At 36.5% G+C, this 21,386-nt stretch overlaps 1 protein-coding gene across 22 annotated transcripts in view; it reads left to right on the top strand.

Moving 5' to 3' along the window:
* CACNB2 (calcium voltage-gated channel auxiliary subunit beta 2) overlaps positions 1-21,386 on the top strand; it is a 243,706-nt gene that overhangs the window by 182,520 nt on the left and 39,800 nt on the right. The gene's annotated exons all lie outside the window — the stretch shown is intronic.

Here is a 21,386-nt window from a genome sequence, read left to right as displayed (position 1 = left end):
GCAGCCATCTGTACATCTCCTGCTCGTTTTTGTTTTAAATCTTAAAAGCTGAATAACTGCAGCAAGTAATTTAGCCAGACTTAGATACTCCAGTACATTAGGGACTTCCTGAGTTCAAGTGTTCTGGGAATAAATGGAGTTGGTGAAGATAATAGATGAAATGTTAAGAGATTTCTGACATTTAGAAAGACGATAATATCTGTTTATATTTTGTGACAAAGGCTATAGATAGATCACAGAATCACAGAATCATCTAGGTTGGAAGAGACCTCCAAGATCTCTCTCTCTCCTTTTTTTTTTTTTTCCTGAAGTGAGTTTGTATCTCTAAAACCATTTTGAAAAACATATTTAAAATGTACAAATGCCTTGATGGGAGACTAATTTTCCAAAAAGGAAACCAGTTTTTTTGTGAGAAACCTTAATGCTGTCTGTCCAGTGACTGCAGTCAGATTTGAGTGAAGAATCTCACAGAAGAGCCATAAAGCATCTAGATTTAGTCACTGCTGTCATATTTCTATATTTAATCAAGAGTTATTATAGAAATACTCCTTTTAAAGTAGTAACAGTGTCATATGAGGATTATCTCAGAGGACTGCTTGTATCTCTTATGGTTATGACCTAAATTATCTATATCTAGAGCATACCACAGATCTTAATACCTGTGATTTCATGGTTTCTACTGGGCACTTCAAGGTTTAGTCAGTCCTGCATATGTGCAAGTAGCAACATAAGCTTCCTTACTGTGGCTTTTTAGACCTGCGCAGCATCTTGCCACGCTCCCATTCTTTAAACTGGCTACTCTGCAGAGAGAGAACAAAGACAAAACTGTTTGACACCATCGTAATCTATGTATGCTTTGTAGTTATCCTTGTTTTGTTTCAAAAATTTTGTAGGGTTAGTAAGTTTGTGTTCTTAAAGGAGAGATATACCTTTTCCTCCTCGGAAAACGTATGACTCGAGATTGCTCTTTCACCAACTTCCCCTCTGACACTGCTTCTTCAATGTAATATTTTTTGCACTAGAGGTTATAGATATAATTTCTTAATTACCCTATGCGGTGATTGGTCATTTTTTTGTCCAGGATTAATGTTGAATGAAAAGTCATTTATAATTATTGCATTCAAGTAATAGCTCTCACAACGCATATGTTTTTGTACATTAGTTAAAAATGTTGCTAATGGAAATAGTAACGTTGAGTGGAGGGCACTAACCCTGCTAAATTGATATGGAGTATACAGTTATATAATTGGAGAGCTAATTGAGAATCAAGAATATTGTAGTAAATGCAAGATTGTTGGTGGCCATTCAGTGAAAGAAGAGACTTTGTTTTGAGCACTCACTTGATCAGCTTATCTTTATAAAGCACAATTTTATATTACATTAATAATAGATAGGATTTCAAAGCAGCTGGTTTATTACAATTTTTAAATAGTTGATTAGTTACTTATGTTCTGTTGTCACAATGGTACTTGTAGGATACTTTATTCTTGAATTTTATCCAATAGATTATTGTGTCTTGATGAGTTGTACTTTAATTGTATTGAAACTTTCTGACGCATATGAAAGTTTTCTGCCAGGGTGTACAGGTAAAACCGAATGTCTGCTTCCTCACAGGTTTACGTGAAGCTACATAAAGAAATAAAATGATATTTCCCTATCTTTTCACAGAAAGGTTGAGAACTTTCCCTGGAATAGAATAACTTCTGGAAAGGTGTTGTTATTGTTCTTATTTTATTCTTATTTAACTTAAAACTATTCTTACACTTCTCTAAAACTCATTTACTATTAATTTGATTTGAACTCATTAACCCCTAATCCAAATGAATTTTTAAGCATCATTTGAGGTAAGTGTATACCTTAAGATCAATACAGCTTAGTTGCATGTTGGAACAAGAAAATTAAGTAAAAATTTGCAGCCCATATTACAATTATTTCACTTGTTATGCTTACCTATTTATTTTTCTTCCCTGTGTTTCTTTGTGAAAAGTCTCCTGGCCGTCAGTGGAAATAGTTGTCTTTGGTTTTGTTTTCTGTTTGTTTGTTTGTTTGTTTCTGTCTCTAATCTCTTTTATTGGAATGAAATTTTGGAAGACTTTCATTTACCTAAACAGAAAACAAACCTCTAGTGTGGGAATAGATGACTTTTCAAAAGGCAGTAACAGAGTTATGCCAGTGTCATCTAGTAGAAGAGCTGCTTTATAATTAGAAAAAGAACAGAAAAGGTGAAATCTTGAGAAACAGCTAATGAAACGTTGATGGGAGAGAAATGACGAGGCCGGGGCTTCTAGTAGTTTGGGAGGTTATGGGATGCGAAAGCCAGTAAGCTGCCATTACCCTTTGGTTGACCACTTTGATACTGTGAACAGAAAGGGTGAAGGTTTTATGTTGTTTGCTCCTTCCCTCTTCCTTCTGGGAATAGTGCATCCCTTTTCTTGGCTTGGTCAGCAGTAATCTCCTGACCTCAAGAGGCATTTTCCCAGGAATTGAAGTCTCCTCCCTCTCTTTATTCCCCTCCCATGTCCCGTGGGATGGTGCTTGTCTCGGCAGCCTGACTAAATATCCCCCTCGGAGAAGAAGGATACATCTTCCAAGGTCTTTTCATTGGGGTGGTGGGCTTTTCTCTTCCCAGAGAGGAAACTATTTATGATGGAGGATCTGCTGGGTGCTTGTCTGCTATGCTTTTAAAGGCTCTAAGCTTGTCCTAAGCCTCTCAAGGATTACTGGGTCAGCTACGGTTTCTGCTTCCTGAGGAATTCATTGGTTGCTTTCAATGCTAATTGTTCAAATCTGGTACAATGTGATTTAGCCAGTGAAAGGCAGCATGCTCGTCACTGCTTGCTTGTAGCATAAGGCAGAAAAACACTCCTGCAGGTTGCTCAGAAGAACACAGCTTTTTCACAGAACGTCTAGATGTTTCCTTTTGTTTCCCAGTTTAATACCTAACTTGATTTGTATTTAGGGCAGTAAATGTAGTTTGTAAACCCTAGATCCTTTTTCATACTGAATTTTTCTTTGCTGAGGCTGTCATTTTACCATGCTAACATCAAAACAAAGGAGTTCTCTAGCACTAGAATTAAATGTTCTTTTTCTATGACTTTGATTTTTGATTGATTGCAAAGTACAGTTGACATTTGTACATTAGTGGCACGGTTATATATTTGTTTTTTTCTTTGCTTTTGCTTGCTCACCTATCACAAAACTTAAAAGAACTTACTTCGTATAGACTTTTACCCTCTCTATCAAATTTGTGTGAAAGATTGGAAACTTACTGGGTGAAGGGGTCATGGTGTGTGGGATGGCAAGCCAAGGAAGCACCAGAACACAGTCATGCACAGCCACCATTTTAATGCTGTGAGCTCATTCCATTGCGTATGCAGTGTCTCAGAAACACCTTGGGTCTGTGCAGTCGCCTTAATTCCAGTGCTTCTGGATTTCAGAAGCAAAGGAAAATACAGTTTTGATACAAACACCAATATAAAAACAATACCATTTCATTGTGAATTAAGAAATGGCTAATGTGATCCTGTGTAGGAAAAAAAAAGTGTAATAAAAATAAAAAATAATGTTGATGCTAGTAAATCAGAAAGGGTTGGAGCTCTGGGACTTTTATGAGAATATTCAGTTACATGGACAGAGCAGGTAATACAGTGCTGGAATGTAGAAAATGGGGGGTAAATTAATATTTCTGCCCTAAACTCTCTTTATACCTTTTGTCTTTAGTTGTTACATAAAATGAGAATAAATAATAGGAGTCAATTTAGAATAATAGTTGATAAGAAAATTTAAATGGTGATGGCTTTGTACCTTTAGTTGCAAAAGTGTGAATGTCTGGAAAAGATATGATTTGTACTGGATTTTTTATTTTATTTTTAATACTACAGCAACAACAAACCAACCAAAAACCAACAGGCAGGGTGGTAGATTTTCTAGTCCCAAGCCCAGAGCCAGCATTAACTCCTCCGCAGTTAGTGCTGTCCCAGTCTGAACTGAGCAGCAGTTACAGCACGCAGGCCTTGGTCAACTTTCCTTGTAGAGCAGTCTGCCTGCAGTACACGAGGGTTTGTTTGCCTCTCCTTTCTGGTAAGTCCATTCCTTTTCCATAGTCATGTGCTATCCTTCTCACCGCAAAGAGCGGAGCAAAACAGAGTTCTTTCTCATTTTTCAGAGTGCCTGAGATCTGCTCAAAACTCCCTAAAAACTTAAGAAACTAGAACAGTGAACTTCATGAAACTGAGAAAACTGGAAATGAGAAAGATGATTTCTGCCCTGAGTAAGGATGGTATTTCTTTTAAGGGCTGTTTTCTGCCTAGGAACTTAGTAGCTTCCCGGGTTGTTATAAACACCATCTCGTCTGTTTTGGGATCCAAGCAAAAACCTTTCCTTCTGTCACTTTGGGTCTTTCATTTTTTTTATGCATCTTTCTCGGCCTGCATATTGCCACTGCAAACTGCATATGAATGCTTTATGATTTTTTGTGTGGCACTTAGATGCCACATAATAAACACATGAGAAGTTTGTTGATTATCAGAGGTAGATACTTAACTAACCCATATATATTCATATAGAGTCTGTCTGTTTGCTTTGGAAACAAAACCAACAAAAAAAAATCACTAGTAATATCTCTGTTCTGATAAAACAATATTATGAGATATGCAAGAGCAAAGAGATTAGCTTTTCTGGTGACTCATGACATCCAGCATGTGTTTGACTGGGTAAATGGAAGTAGTAAAACAGAGAAAGTTTGACTGTTTTGTGACTGTTAGGTTCTACAGTCCATTGCCTGGTGGTTAAAGTAAACTTTATTGTTTGTTGTTGTTGTTTGTTTGTTTGTTTGTTTGTTTTGGTAAAGATTTAAATCGTGGTAAATGATCCCACCTTTGACATAATAGCTGGCCAAGACTGGAGATATTAAAAAAAAAAAAAAAAAAAAGGGGTTTGATGAGGTTGACATTTTGTTTTTTAAAATAAACCCGTGTAATTATGAAAGAGTTTAGGCTAAAATGAAATGAAGACTTAAAGGGTTTTCAGGAGATCCTCAGGAAGTCTGTTCTCCATCAGTTCAGCATGAGTTGTACCTAAACAATTCCTGGTAAGTATTTGTATAACTCATTCTTAAAACTTCTGGCAGCTAGCAGAGAACATTCTTATATTCTGTTTTCTACAACTCTAATCATCTTTGCTGTTCCTGTCCAAAACAATTCTGTTGTCTTACACCCTATGGAAGCACTATGCACAAGGTGGGGCAGCACATGCTTCTTGTTGCCCCAGCCCTCTCAAATCACGTGGAAGAATTGTTTTGTCCCCTTCAGGCTTTATTCTTGCCTACTCATCCTCCACAGGGTTCTGCCTCTCACATGTGTCTGACCATCATTTCTAATTGTGATCCAGTCCTTAGATCCTGTTGTTAGGACAACTGTCAAATCAGTTATATATTTAGCAGTCGCCAACTCCACAAGTATGAAGTCTGCTCATCTGCTGTGCTCCTGATTAAATTGTGGCCTATTTTTAATTTGAATAATTCAGAAAGACAATTTTTGAATTCTTGTCCTTTCTTCCACTTTTGTTGTTGTTGTTGTTTCTCCCAGTTTGCTATCATTTGTAAACCTAAAAAGGACTTTCTGCATCCTATCATCTAAATAGTTAATGGAAATACCAACTAGAAATGGACAAAGGACACAAAGCTGCAGAAAATCAATTAATCCATCTTCCATATTTGATGTCAACCTACCATCAGCTTTTCCAATCCATTGAGCAGTCCCCTTACTTAAGCACTTTTAGAGCTTGCTTGTTTAGACTATTACAGGAGCAAAGTTCAGAGCATCAATCAGAGCAGCAGAGAGAGAATCCTTGCTGTCTGCGTGTTCTCCTACAGAAAAAAAGTTGGGACTGCGTGGACTTGTTATAGATGTTTTTCTTGTTATCTTCCAGCTTTTTCTGCATAACCTTTTCATTTGAATTACATTTTTCTAGAAACTGAACTTAGCTTTATTCTGGTGGTCCTTTTTCCCCTCTTACTATGGATCAAAGATTGCCTGAGCAAGGTATACTGTAGCTTGAGTGCTATTAAACCTCTGTCTCACCTCTGTCTCTCACCTGTGCTTTTCTTTCTCTATCCTTAATTTTTTATTCATTTGCTAGCAGGGTGTTTGTTTCATTACTGCATTTTTAAAATTATTAAATATGCAGGAGTAGAGAACTTTTAAAAAATTGAAGACTAAACCAGAAATGCATTTTGTTTCTGCTTTGTTAGGAACATTGAGTTTTATTTTATTTTTTTTCCTTTGGGTGAGAGCTCTCTCTTCTTGATCGTGCTTTTTACTATTAATACACATTACAAGCAGGAGGAAAAATGTCTGAATATTCCTAACTAATTGTATATAATTTTATGCTGCCTTTTTTTTTAATCTTATCTGTTGTTTTTGTTATTCATATTAGTTTTCCCCTTTAGTATTCTTTCCTAAATTTCAGGTTATGTACCTGCTTTCTTTTTTTTCATATAGGTTAGTTTGTGCTTCTGCCCTTAATATTATTTCACTAAGGACCTGTCACTTTCCTGAACTAATTTTTCCTTGAGATCTGCTTCCCATGGGAAGCAGTTTTACTTGAGAATATACTGAAAGTATATTAAAATCTACTTTCCCAGAGATCATTGCATTTGTTCTTCTATTATCATTCTTTCCTCACTGTTGGTAAGTTTCTGTATTTTACGAGATCTGCGACATCTTTCCTTTCACTTTCATGTTCTCAGATAGTTTGTACCATTTGGTTAGAAACAAATATAGAAGAGCCCCCTCTATGTTGTTTTCCCTCCTTGGGTTTTCCAGCTTGTTCAAAGGCATTACTCTGTATCGTCATTTGCTCCATTCTCAGTAAATCTTTGTTTTAATGGCATACTTAAACTACTTTTATATGATTTGTAATTATTCAAATAAAATTGTCATCAATCACTTCCTTCTCCAGACTTGATAACATCTCTTCCATTTCACTTCCCTTGTTTTATTATTTTTTCCATTTTATCCTTAAATCAGGTACTTTAAGTGAGCTATCCCAGTCTGCATTTTGAACCCTAGAGGAGGTCCACGTTTGTTATGCTAGACAGCATATTTCTTTTCCTTTCCAGAAAATGTTATTCCCTTCATGTAAGTTCTAATTATGCAAATTTTTATCACACAACTGTTTTGTTAATTAAGACATAATTTTGGTTACACAGTGGACTTCCAGTTCATTTCACTTCCCATATTGGTGACATTGCAAAGTGACAACACAAGATGTATACAATTTGTTTAGTGATGAATAAACCGATGAGTTAGTCTTCTTCAGTTCTTAACAAATGGAAGGATGCTGCTTAGTTTGGTACACAGTCTGCATTGTTTCATGTGAAACCAATCTTTGTATTATCATGATGTGCTATATTAAATAACAATGTTTTACAATGAATATTTTAAAAATTAAGCTGGCCATGTGTTAAAGTCATAAAAATTACAAAGCTGTGTAAAGTTAGTATTGTATTTATATTGATTCATTTTAAGTAGTTTTTATTCCCATTGTGCACAAAAGGATTCAGTTTATATGTAAGCTGGTAAACCATACTTTTGTCTTCTAATGTGTGCCTCAAAAATGAGCAAAGTCATAGGAATAAATGATAAGAATCTTGCATTTGATAACAAACAATCAACAAGTTTAAATAATCTTTGCTGATGTGAACACCTGTTCACTTTGGGGAAGAAATACAAAGATAAAATGAGAAGAAAATATATTAATTAAATAATGCCTACTGATTTTTTGTTGTTGTTCGCTCTCCCCTCTCCATAGTTTATAAACAGTTCTTATTCACAAAAATACTGTTTTAACAGTATTGTGGGTTAATATCCTCCTTTTAAGTTTGACTACAGTCTCCTAATTTCTTTAAGTAAATTGAGAAACACAATATCACTACTAATAAAATTCACTTAAATTAAATACATAATTAAAAAGCAGAAATCTACCATCTGTTTCCCTGCAACCCTAGTATTACCGTGTGCACGTGAATTGTGCCACAATGGCCATTTCCAAATGGCACTGATGCACAAAGGGTGTTGAGGCAGACTTGCATGCACAAGGCCTTGTCACCAAGTGCATAGGTGATGACCTAGATCAGCTCTTTCTAGCAAAAGGTACTTGTGGAAGGCAAAAAAAAAAAAAAGGAAAAAAAAAAGCCAGACGTGGGGGACAGAGGAGGCAGAGGAACGGGAAAAAGGAAAAAACAAACAAACAAAACACACACACAAAAACAAACAAAAAAAAAACAGGAAGGACAGCTGTTGGCCAGCTGGGAGAAGAAGTGATGGGGTCCCCTGATGAATGTCCTCCTCTGGGTATTCTCCCCAGTGCATCTGTTGGTGATAACAAATATGTGGTTTCCCTAAGGTAAACTGTGTGTAGACAAGCAGCTGTATCGTACAAGGGTATTGTCCTACTCAGGCTCGTTCCCTGGTAAGACTGTGTGTGGTCTGCTCCACTTGCTTTGGTTCAGTCTAAGGAACTACCTCCCAGCATACCCACAGAAAATGCAGTCCATTGAGCAGTGTAAAGAAAAGTGTAAATTAAATATGTCTAGAAACCCAAATTGGATTTGTAACTGCCACTTTCCATTTTGATGCCATGCCTCTTTCTTACGAAGAATGCAATTCTGTGTCGCTCTGTTTCATGCTTTTGTAGTAACTCTTGCTGCATGCAACCTGGAATTAAACATTAGCAGTTCTACATCTATAATAAGAGGAAGGTTTATCGCCAGCCAGTGTTTCATCTGCTCGTTTGATGACTAGCTGTGCACCAGCTGTATAATATATTCTGTAAGGATAGCGTCATCACCGCATTTCACTCTTGGATCTGATACACCCACCAGGAAACCTGTTTTATCTTGTGCTTGGAGCAAAGAATCCAAATGAGATGTTTAAGGAAAAGGATTTTAGGAATGTTAGGAAATACTAAAGAGAAGTAAATTCATTTCTAGCACGTTACTTTGAGGGATTGTTTTTGGAATGGGATGAGAGATCTGTTAAATCTTTAGGCCCTGATTGGGGGCTGCTCTTGGCACAGCTCAGATGAAGAATGGCCCAAACCCTGGCTTTTAGCCACTCTTATGTTGGCTTCTCCCCAGCACAATTCTGGCTAGTTCCTGGCTTATGTCAGAGAAGCCTTAATGCTGCTGTGACTTAATTCTCAATCTCCAGGGGTCTTTTCTGGCAGAAGGGGATCACCAGAACATATGGGTAAGGCCGTGACCCTGCTATAAAAGGGCAGGAGAACTGCAGTGCAACGGCGGCTCTGCTGGTGCTCAGCTTCCCAGAAGCTCTTCCATGCAAGGAGGAGGAGTAGGGGTGAGTGTTGACGCATCTCCCAGGTGTGCATGTCCATGGCTAAGCTGAGGACCCAAGACCATGGGTCTTGCCTGAGGGGTGGAAGGAGAATTATAATAGCTACAGGAGGATTATAGCAGATAAAGTTGGTGTCACAGAATCTATTTTGCTTTTGTTTGTCATTCTGCCAAAATTAAGATATTTGGCCTAATATTTTTTGTGCTTCATACTGCCTTCAGCTGAATATTATTTAAAAATACATAAAAATCATACAAAACTATGTGTTTCTGATTAGCTTTGCTTTAAATAGCCGTAGTTCCTAAGTCTCACTGTTGTTCTGCTTTCAGCAAATATTTGAAAAGATCACAGCCAAAGTGGGCCTCAACTCTGTCTAGTGCTATTCCTCTTACAGAGCTGTAAACCATTTGCGGTCTGTTAATTCTGCAGTTGGAGTTGCAAGGAGTTTTGGCAATGAATATAAAGATTTTAGTTGTCCTGTTGGTAAATGCAAATGTCAACACAACACTAAAATGTATTATTATTTCAGGGATCTTTTTGTTGTTTGTTTCATTTAAACATCGAAAATTGTGCATTGACCAAAACAAAGCAACAAAAAACTAACTAAGCAATATCCAGTGTTCTAAAACTAGAAAACGAAGGTGGTTTGAGTTAGCTTAACTTTCCTTCTAGTGTGAATATATAATGGTATAGTTTTTACTATGTAGTCTGATCATATTTAACATGCAGTTTTTGATTAATTTTGGTTTTCTTTCTTGTTGTGGCCCAATGTTGTATGCACTGCATATTGAGAAGAGGGAAGTATTGATTTCTATAACATTTTCTTGTTTTTGTGGGGCCTTATTGAGAAGCTATCTGAATGCTGTGTGAGCATTGATTTATCTTTATGGGATAGCAGCTGGGCAGCTAAATCACAGATTAAAATCAAAAGTTTCCATTAATGCTGAATGACAAATTCAAGAAACCTTTCACTCATAACACTGAGTACTGGATGGGATTTCATGTGCCTTGACAGCTAAGGATTGGTGCTTTAGTTCACTAGTTGTGGAAGAAAGAAGCAAAATGTGATTCATGCTATTTTTAAAGATAAACCACTCCTTACAGACTGCTTACCTCTTTTTGTTGGACTTGGTAAGCCCAACTCTTTAGCCACAGTTAATGCCTCAGAGGAATTTAGGATGCTATAGATAGGCCCTTATGTTTAATATATTCTTGATCTATCTATCCCAAGGGGAGATCCATCCTGCATGTAATAAGATATACTAGGTTGGAGGACAACATATCATTCTGAAGTTAATGGCCGTACCATAATACTGTACGTAATTAGAGCTTTGTTAAAGATACCACTGTTTGCGTGAGTTAAAGGCAACTCCATTTTGACTTTACCGAAGTCTGGAATGCTTAACTTTCAACTTTAAGAAATGTTCTTTCAGCAGAACTTTAAATGTATGTGTCATGCAATAATTTCTGTAATCTGTATCTAGGCTGTCATGGAGACTTGGAGTAGAGATTCCATTTGAATTTAGATATGGAAAGTATCTCAGATAGTGCAGGATTTAAGAAATTGCACTTAGTTCATGAGTGGGATAACATAAGCTATGCACATAAACTGTAATCATTTGAAAGGCCCACTGAATGAGATGTAGAGTTTACCATCTTCTGAAATAACTTCCAAGTTTTTGTTCAGTGTACTAGGAGCTAATATGACATTTGACTTTTCAAACTCTAAAATATCACCCCTTAAACTTATATTCATATCACTTCTGTAAATAGGGCTGTCTAGCTATGAAATGTATGTTTCTAACCAAGAAAGAATTTTTTTAGAACAGTTTTTTTTTTAAAAATGCATGCTTAACATATCATGTAAAAATAAAATATTTTAATAATATTAATCTTTGACTCTAGCGGTCATACAGATTTTCTGATCAAACTGAAAAAGAATGAACTGTGAAATTATTTAAATACTGGAACTACCAATAAAATTTGCAAGCATAATGCTGAATTAAGAAACATTTTCAGTGCTATACCTTTTTCAGAAGGTTTTGAAAATAGTATCTTCATTTTTATCAGCCATTGCATTATTGATTTATTTAGTGTTTGCTTTAGTTTGCTGTGTCATGGATTTATGCTTTTCCTGGACAATTTTCTGTTTGTGAATCGTCTGAAAATACTAATGCAGATCTTTCTATGTGAACCTTGGTTTAGCCAAAATGCTAAGATTACTAAAATGCTGTCTCATAAGCTTGAAATGTCTCATAAGCATAAAATGTCCTCACTTGTGACATTGAAAAAAGAACTTGAAATCCCAGCACAGTATTTTTATTGCAAATGACAGCTTTCATCTGCTGGATTTTGCTGCCAGAATAAGCATGTTTTCAGTAAGCACAAACAGACTTCAGCTGTGCTGTTTCCAGTTGTTCCCATCGGCTCCCCAAGAGGGTTGTACGGCAGGTCCACCTTTCTGGCATACTTACATGCAAACAACACCATGCCACCGATGAGTTTTGACTGATGGCATTATGCTCTAATAAAAAAAGACCCAGCTCATATGAAAAAGCTTTGTGTGCGTCACTAAAGCTATTTCAGTCTTTGCTGCCTCCTGTGCTGAATGTAAACCGACATCGGTGACTCTCTATTCAAATATGATTTCGTAAAAGGAAGTAGGAAGCATGACTTTCAAGCTGTATGTGAAGAGGAGCTAAAATAGTAACAAATGTATCTCTAGAGAGTATGAGAGGACAAAAAATTCTCTTAAGCATACCTATTGTTAAGAAAAAGAACGATCTGGCACTCTTTTGTGCCAGCTGGATGTGTTAAACTTTCCTTTCTTTAAGAATGGGCCTTCCAGTAGCAGCGAGCCTTAGTAACTGAAAGGATTCAGAGAAGATTTCCTCAGTGAATTTCACCTTGATCCGAAGGAAAATCACACTTAAGCTTTAAAAGCTCAGTTTCCATGTCGTTCCTTACAGCCTGTTTGGAGAGGCCAAAAAGGCTGATGGCGACCGTGGCTTGTGTAATGGGGACGTCTCCTCACTCACTGCTCTCCTGTCAGGGTGCACAAGCTCCAAGGTGAGAATTTGGCAAGTCAGCCCACTGTAAGGTGGCAGTGTAAGCACTCGTAACAGCTGCCCATAGTTCATGTTGCCCTAGTTTGGAAAATATGTGGTAAAATATGCTCAGATCCAATTACTGACTTGGACACTGAGAAATGATGAAAGTTGGCTCCAGAATGAAATGTTCTGGCTGACTGCTGTCTCCCAAGTCCCTTAAGACAGATCCATAATATCAGAAGTCTTAATAATTCAAAAGAGTTTGAATCTCATTATACAGTAGCTATACTTGGGCTGCTTCTTGTTAACTACAATTTTGTTGTGTTTTGTTCTCCCAGCATATTTTTGTTTTTCAGCTCCTTCACTTTGTAGGAAGTGCTGAGTACAGCACCTTGCACTGGGACGCACAAATCCAAGAGCTGAGCCTCAGGCATTAGATGAGTTATGGGAGCACTGCTGTCTGCTGTAGTAAAGTAATAAAATTGCTGTCTTAACCTGAAATAATACCCCCTCACCCTCCAATACGCACACAATGGTAATAATAATAATATATATATATATATTTAAAATACTCCTTTTAGGCCACTTGCAATTAAAATTAGAAAATGGTGATTTCCACTTGTAATACTGCTTGATTTTCCTTGTAGTGCAGCATAAAATCCAGTATTTGTGATCCATTAGGGATTTAATGTCCTTAATCATAGATATGTGGTTACTTTATGGTCTTTTTCTTAGCAAGAGGGTGGTCAAATACTTCAGCAGGATGCACAGAGAGGTGCTGGTGTCTCTGTCCTTGCAGGCACTTAAGACTCACCTGGACGCAGCCCTGAGCAGCGTGGGCTAAGCAGACCTACTTGGATCAGAGGGATGGATTGGACAACTCCAGAGGCTGCTTCCAACCAAAGTTACTCTGTGATTCTGTCTTGCTACCAGCCTTCTCTGATGCATACACCCACACAAATAAAAGAGGGCTGAGTCTTTGCTGGGAAGTTATTATTGATCGGTACTTTTAGTGACAGCAGGTTTACTCTGATTTTCCATTGGGACATCCATGAACTGTTCTTGCTTCCTTAGCAATGAGATTGCTGAGCAGACATTGGGCAGACATTTAACCGTAATGTGGCTCCAACAATAATCAGTGTTTAGGAGGTAAATTTGTGAATTGTATTCATACTCAGGTGATTTTGATTTGTTTCTTTTGTTACAGCATTATAAATTATTACCAAATAATGAATTAAAAAGCTGAAAGTTCTTTTGTTAGTTTTATTTTTCCATTCTTCACTTGAGCTACTTTTGTTACCATACTTATTTCATAACATTGCAAACTCCCTTAAAATAATTGAGTTGTTCACAAAAATCTTGTAATTCTCTAAAACATCTGGCTTTTGCACTATACGTTTGACTCTCAGCCATCAGCAGGGCAAAACAAAATGACATATTTTAAGACTGCAGCTATTGCACTGTCACATTCCTATTGATCTTTGTCCTATGTGGTGTATAAATTTCATTTATGGCACAAACAGTATGTATGGGGTTGTTCTGCAGAAATAGTGGCAAATGTAGGTCATCTCTTGACATATTTACTCCTGACCAAGACTACTAAAGAGAAGTTTGGGAGTAGTATCATCTTTCCTTAGCTGAAAAAAAAAAAGAAAGTTATTTTAAATTTTCATGAGTGCAAACCTGGTAGTGTTTCAAGTGAGACCCATTATATGCATTACCCAAGAGAAAAATAACTCCTTGCTTTCAAGCTAAAGTTACAGGCATCCATGAAAAGTGGGTATGATGAACGATGCATAACGTTATATATAAATAGCGAGGGAGGTGACTTGCTTTGAGACGAATTCTCTGAACTTTAACACAGATGCCAACAACAACAAGCACTTCGTCAAAAAGATAACTGAAGTCATTTTCTGAGTCAATTCTGGATTTAGCTGGCATTATCTTCATAAAACATGCAGTCTGAACAGCATTCAGTTTTCATTTAAGCTTGTGTAAATGCAGCGTACCTCTACTCTGGGTACAATGAAGTGAAGTGAGAAATGAGATGGATCTGAGACCCTAGATCCTCATCACCTACTGCTGAAAAAGGCAGCTTTAATTCCTGCTTGTGTTCCTTCAGCCCTAGGGTCATTGCTTTGTGTAGGACAACCTTAGGTGTAAATGAAAGTGGCTTGGAGAATGCTCTAATCCAGGGAATAGAGATACCTTGATTATCAAGCACCTTTCCCAAAATTAGTGACCATGAGGGAGATGACCTGTTCTGTGAGCAAATTTCGTGTCAGAAAATTTACCTACTTGGCAAGGATCTCTAGGGGCTGCATGCACTGGGTTTATGGCACAGTATAAAAAATCTAAAATGAGTTATCGGAAAAAAGATGGTTCTGTCATGTTTTAAGTACTTTACTAGAAAACGGGTTGTATTTTTTAGGGTGCAATATTTCTCAAGTACAGATTGAGGCAAGCAGGTGCTAATTTGCTTAAACCAACAGAGTGAGACAGATACTGCAAATGCTTGTGTATGCATTGAATGCAAGTTAGTCATAAAACAGAGGATAAGGAATATAAGTAGCAGAGTATAATAATACTGTAAATAGTATTGAGTTAGTAGTGAGAGTTTGCACAAAGATGTTTAAAATGAATATAACTTGTGAACGAAAAGGAAGAAATGAGATCCAGACAGAAAAAAAAAAAAAAAAAGGATATTAAGTCAGGTCCCCCTAGTCCCACATTAATTTATGTCTGTTACAAAAAAGTCCTCAGCCAAAGTTTGCTTAACAGTTGGTGAATATGGTGTCATTGATTTACATTCTGCTTTTAAATCAGAAGCTGAAACTGATTCATGAAGAATGCCACACCAGAGTATGCCACCTGCTGCCCCAGTGGTACAGATTATGGTGGTGTTCATAGACTAGTTATTGTTCTCCTAATGGGATATTCTGTTTGTTGAGCATTGTATTTTTCCAGGGAAAAAAAAAGAAGTCACAAATCTTCATTGTGAAGATGTATACATTTTCAAGTTGCGTTATTCCTTTCAGGAGAGAGAAAATGTTAGTGTTTAACATCTAGGAATATCTGTCCCTGTAGTCCCGCCTGTGGATTAAGTGAGTGCTGAACTGCCATCACTTTTTCCTGAAGATTTGGAGAATGAACAGAAAGTACTTAACTGTTTTGACCAAGTCTAATTTTAGAACTGTACAATATGTAGGCAAATGCTAGATATATTTTAAAACATACATATGTGTATGTTCAAAAAAAAAAAAGTTTTATTTTGTTTGATATAAGGTCCTATTTTTCCTTTGAGCTCCTTAGGAAAGTAAGGAATTGCATAACAGACTTGGATTATTTTAGTCCAAGACAGTAGAGTTCAAGAAAAGAAAAGGTACTGAATTCTACAGTTCTGTGGAACTTTCAGAATTATTTATCAATGTAAAATAGCTAGCATTTAAATTTTATAAATTAATTAGTTTTAAATGTTCAGCAAGGTTAATTATTGTTGTCTAATCCCATGGTAATTTAGTCTCCCTTTGTACCAGTATGACGAGTATCTAAAATGGGACATGAACTGTTTTGGAAGCTAAATGTTCTGCTTTGCTTTCTACTTACATTTTCACATTAATTTTTCAATAGCAGAAAATGAAAGAAGATTATTTATTTATTTATTTTACCTGCTACTTAACTTTCATGTTCAGATGGTTATGGAGTAGTTTTCATTTTTTCTTTTTTCTTGAGTAGCCTCTAATAGAAAATTTTAGAATACTTAGAAGTGTGTCAAGGACATTAGCTTGCTGAAGTTGTCTGTTTGTTGCAATGCAGCAGAGATTTTAAAGTCTTTAGTCAGCCTGAAGTCTTTCATCCACTGATACTGTTAGAAATAAGTCACAATACTCTGCTGAGCATTCTTTTATATTTGCTAGAGGATATAGGAAATGTGAGAAGGATAAGTAAGTGTATTATCCCCCCTACCAGCATTTAGCAAAGATTGTTCCTTAATATTTCTGTTCTTGTTCTGAGATACAGTTCTACAATGACAGTTTACTATGCTTTGCAGAAAACTCATTCTTCATAACAATGAATGATATGTTCAATTCTCTGCTATTCAATGATAAAGTATTATTTAGGATATTTGACAACTTAATGCTTACTCATATCCATATTTTCTGATATTGAAATGAATAATAGCATATAAAGCATCAACTCTGTTAGTGTAGAATTTTTATATTCAGGAAAGTTGTGGAGTTTTGTATGAATATGTATATTTTAAAAAAATTAAAACCAATAATTTTTGTTGGCTTTTATTTTTAAGGAAGATACTTGATACCAGTGAATTCAGTATCTATATGACTAGTGCTTTTTCTTTCTGGCGTGCTTAATTCTAGCATCTTATAGATAGCTATCTGTGGCATAGGATAACTGAGTGCTTGTTGCAACTAAGAATATTAGAGGAATTGAATCAGATATGATGTTGGGTTGCTAGGAATCGGACATCCATGTTGCATCAACACTGCAATGTTTTTAAATTGTTATGGAGGAATTGCCAAATTTTATTTTGTGGATGATCATTCTCATAAATGCCCATTTTCAGAAATGTATTCATGAATGCATAATCATGTTTTGATGCCCTTCTAACAGTTCATCTGTTTAATGACAAGGTGAACTTATTAAGGGCTTATTAAAGGACCTGGGTGTCTAGCTTTTACATACATCTCTCTCGTACTGGAGTCCAGAAATCTGTGTTAGGTGCCCTTCTGCATCAAAATGGAATAGTTCAGGGTATTAAAAAGTTGCTCAGCAAAATAAGCATCTGTTAGTTTTTGATTGTATTGTTAAATGTATATATTATATATATATGTATATATATATAATGTATACTTACATATAATTGTTTATATGCAAGCAATATCTATCATTGTGGCTATCATTTTCTAATACAGGGTGGTAGCTAATAAGAACATCTAGTAAAATAATCAATTCCCTGCAAATGCAGTCAAGCTTTTAATATAATTTACCACCTGAATAACATCTCCAACATGTTCTAACAGCAATAGGATTTTTCTTATTGAAAGAAAACAGATTTTTTAAATTATTGGCTATTTAATTATTGCTTTTCGCATAGTACTCTAATTTGTTATTTTTTTTCTAGTTTGTTAATTTTTTGTTTAAAAATTTCTGTTGTTGTTTCAACAACACCTGGAAGAGGTGATCTGCAAAAAAAGCAATCAAGTATTTGTAATATTCTAACTGTAGCTAAACAAGAAATACAATGAACTCTTGGGATGTGTTATTTTAAAAGCTGGGAGGCAAGCAGAAAAAATAGGCAGTGGTTCATAGCCACAGTATATATGATGCATAATGCATACCTAAATTCATAGGCAAAGAGAACCAAAGTAGGAAAAATAAATAAATAAATAAATAAATTTTCTGAGAAGATAAAGAAGCACTAAGATGTACTACGTGAAAAGTCTGAATAATGTGATGTCAATACACAAGTGCCAAAACTTACTCTTTAATTATTTCCATGTGTGTTTGTTGTTGTTGTTTGTTTGTTTGTTATAATGTATGACTTATCTCCAAAGGAAACGTAGTTTTGATTTGTGTATTAAATGAGGTCCCTTAAGGAAAAATAAGTCCTAAAACATTCCATTTTCCCTTAAAAGCAAGGGAAAGACAGAGCCACTTCCCTATTTTCATCTCTATGTTGCTCTATCTGTTTTGCTATTTGTAACTAATAGCACATGTGAAGATTTGTGGAGTTTATTCTGAACTTGTTGGTGATATGGAAGGTAAATTGTAAATTGTCTTTTGCCATACAATCACATGGGTTGGGATAAGTGTTACTTTCTGTCCATAATGCTATCCCAAAGTGAGAATTTTGGCTTCTGGAACAGACGAAGAATATGCAAAGATGGTTTAAGAAGGTTTTTGTTAATTAATGTCCCATTGCACAAGGAAAAAAACTTTCTTCTCCAGAAAGTTTCAGGAAACTGTACTGAGCAGATTTGTTTCCAACTATAATTATTTTCCATGTTTAACTGTGGCTTCTGTAATAATGTAATCCTGTGGTCGTGTGTAAGAATTATATTGAAATAATCACTTATTTTTCACTCAGGTGACTGATACAGCAGTTTTTTAAAACCTCAGAGATAGTCATCAATTCCTTTTAGACACTGAGATGGGGAGGAGAGGAATGAGTAGCAGAACAATCACAGCCAGGTAACCTGTAAATATGTTCAGCCTTGCAGTTTAAATGGTACCAGTTTCAGCCTGGAGAGCCCTTCCTCCACAGCCTTTTAGATTTTTCCATCAAATCCCAAACAATGAACAGAATTGATAAAGGCCTTTTCTGATAGTTTCCAGAGGATCTCTTTGTAGAAATGCCTATTTAGATTTTAAATACCACATAAATATGAAGCCCATTCCAAAACTTGTTGCTAGTGAAACTGTTTCATTTTTGGACACAGAGACAATCTTGACCCAGTGTTATGAAAAAGCATACTATTTCTCCTTCTAAATTAAAAATCCTCCCTAGAATGTGCACTTAGATGTAAATTGTTTGACTGCGGCAGTTCATTCAAATACAGGCCTATTTAAGGGGTTTTAAAATGTGCTTTATTGGAACCCTGTGGCTTTTATAGCACATTAGACCTGAATTAAGCAGCAGGGAACCTTTTCCCCCTGTCATTTCAAAATGTCCTTTCCAGGACAGGTAGCATGATATCGTTTTTAGAATTATTTATACGTCTCCATCACTATTTTATCATGGTTTTAAATGCTGCAGATTTCTGACCTCTAGCACTGTGCAAGTTGTCAGAATGAACCTGGGTGGAATAGTCAGGGATTTTTGGTAATCAGAAAAATATTGCATGATTATTGGTCTCAGGTTTTTGGGTCTGCATTCATGAAGTATGGGATGTGTTTTCATATCTTCCATCTCAAGAAGAAATGGATGCAATTCCTTATGTAGGAAATGAGGTGGTGGTTGTTGTTGTTTTCGCCTTGTCATCTTAGCAAAATACCGTACTCTTTACCCAAACCATAAAATGATGACCCATACCAACTATGTCTGCTCTTGGTTGTATTCGAATTGGCATCAATGAAATCATTACTAATAAAACTAAAACTGTTTTCTGGTAAAAGTTTTAATATATTTTGAGATGAAAAGTTATGTCACACCCTCCTCAATGAGTTGTGAGCACCCGTGGGTCTCAGTTCACAAAGATATACCAGCCATAATGTGTAGGGCCTTTAGACCAGACCTGACAAGCAGTGTGGAGGATTTGGGGTGGGACAATGGTGGGTCCCAGGAATGCCGTGCTTCATATCCTCTGCTGGGAGAGCAAGCTCAAGGCATTGTTTGGGGGAGAATAAACCACAGTGGAGGTTGTTCTCCTGTGTTCTGGTTGCAGCTCCAAGGGGAAGAGGAAGCCCTCCATATAGGCTGGTACGGGCTGCACTGAGCTGGATGGCAGCTCCTGCTACCTGCTTAACCCTTCCTGTGCAGAAAGGCTTTCAGCCTCAGTGTGGGGCCGCAAGACCCCCTGTCTGTTCCTGCAACTGCTTCTTGAAAATAAAACTTTTAAAAGTTCTGTAACCTACTGATACTGACTACTGGTATAGGTATGAGTAACAGGAATCAGCACGTCTCTCTCTGAGAGAGTATTTGGTGATGTTTTGCCAGTATTTGGTGATGGCCTGACATGACCACACTCTCAGAATGCCTCTGCAGCAGGGCGTCTTGCCCCTTGTCAGGATCCATAATGGATGCTGGCACTGATTCTCCTCATTTTGGAGTTTGCTGAAGGCTGTGTTGGGGCTGACGTGGGACTCTTCATAGTGTGAGGTAGCTGTAGGCAAACATGGCAGCAGAACTGGAAGCAGACTTTCAGCTCAGCCAAGGAGGAAGCGCTCAACTTTTGTTGAAGTTACCTGAAGGACAGGTAACAGCTTAGTGCTGATGATGAAATCTCAGGATTGGATTTGGCTTCCTTAAAAATAAAAATAAAATTTAAAAGCGTTTTATTTTTCTTAAATTTTTCCTTCCATTGCTGCTGTGAGTGGGATTACAGTGTGTAGGCAGTGGAGCCAAATTACAATAGCTTTGGCCATAACCATGTTTGAATTTCATGACTTTTACTCTGTATACCTAAATTCTCATTATTATGTACATTTTAATTGTATTTCTTTGTATATTAGCAAAGCATAGTAAACCATTGCAATTTAAACTTCAAGAATGAGTACTAGGCAAACCTGAAGTCTGACTCCCTTGTTCTCATTCCCTTCTGAAGTTGATAGGGGCCTTGTAATTGCCTTGAAAGCAGAATAAATGTTCCATGCAAGTGCAAGCACACCTCTTAAATATACTGCAATGCAAGTGAGATGCATGACCACCTCAGTACAGAACTATGGTTAGAAATCTCCAATAAATCTCAGCCAAATGAAGATCTACTGTGCAATTCCATCATAACTGAGCATAATATATGGCTTGCCAACTGTTTTATGATTCTAATTCCTGATTGGGTTTATCCCAAATGAGTTCAGAGTGCTAGTAGCTAGAAAAAAAAAATCTTGCAATCCATAAAATGTGTTGATATTAAATAACGAAGGTAAGTAAACATGATCCTTCATAATGTTTTAAATGGATAGTTTATAGCATAAAAGCACATTTTGAGCTTGTCTATTTAACAACAGGAAAAAAAAAAGATGCTGTCCTTTAGTTCCTAGTGTGATTTGTAGAATGTTGATTTTTCACAACATGTTGATCCAGTGCACATTTAACATGGACTTTTGCTCTGAGTTTTCCATAGCAACTAGAGATTTTAGGTGCTTCAGTCTTTCTGTGCTCTCAGTTGCTAGTAACTTTTGAAGACTTTGACCTTCAGGATGAGCCTAACACAAGCATTCCTGATGATTCAGTTGCTTTGGAACAAAGTGTCAGCCATTTGCCTCACATAAATTGACTGTCATATGATCAGCAAATATT

Source organism: Anser brachyrhynchus (genome assembly GCF_964034855.1).
Source record: "Anser brachyrhynchus genome assembly, chromosome: 2".
NCBI classification, from domain to species: Eukaryota; Metazoa; Chordata; class Aves; order Anseriformes; family Anatidae; genus Anser; species Anser brachyrhynchus.
Note: the sequence above shows the minus strand (reverse complement) of the source record. Positions and strands in the feature narration are given on the sequence as shown.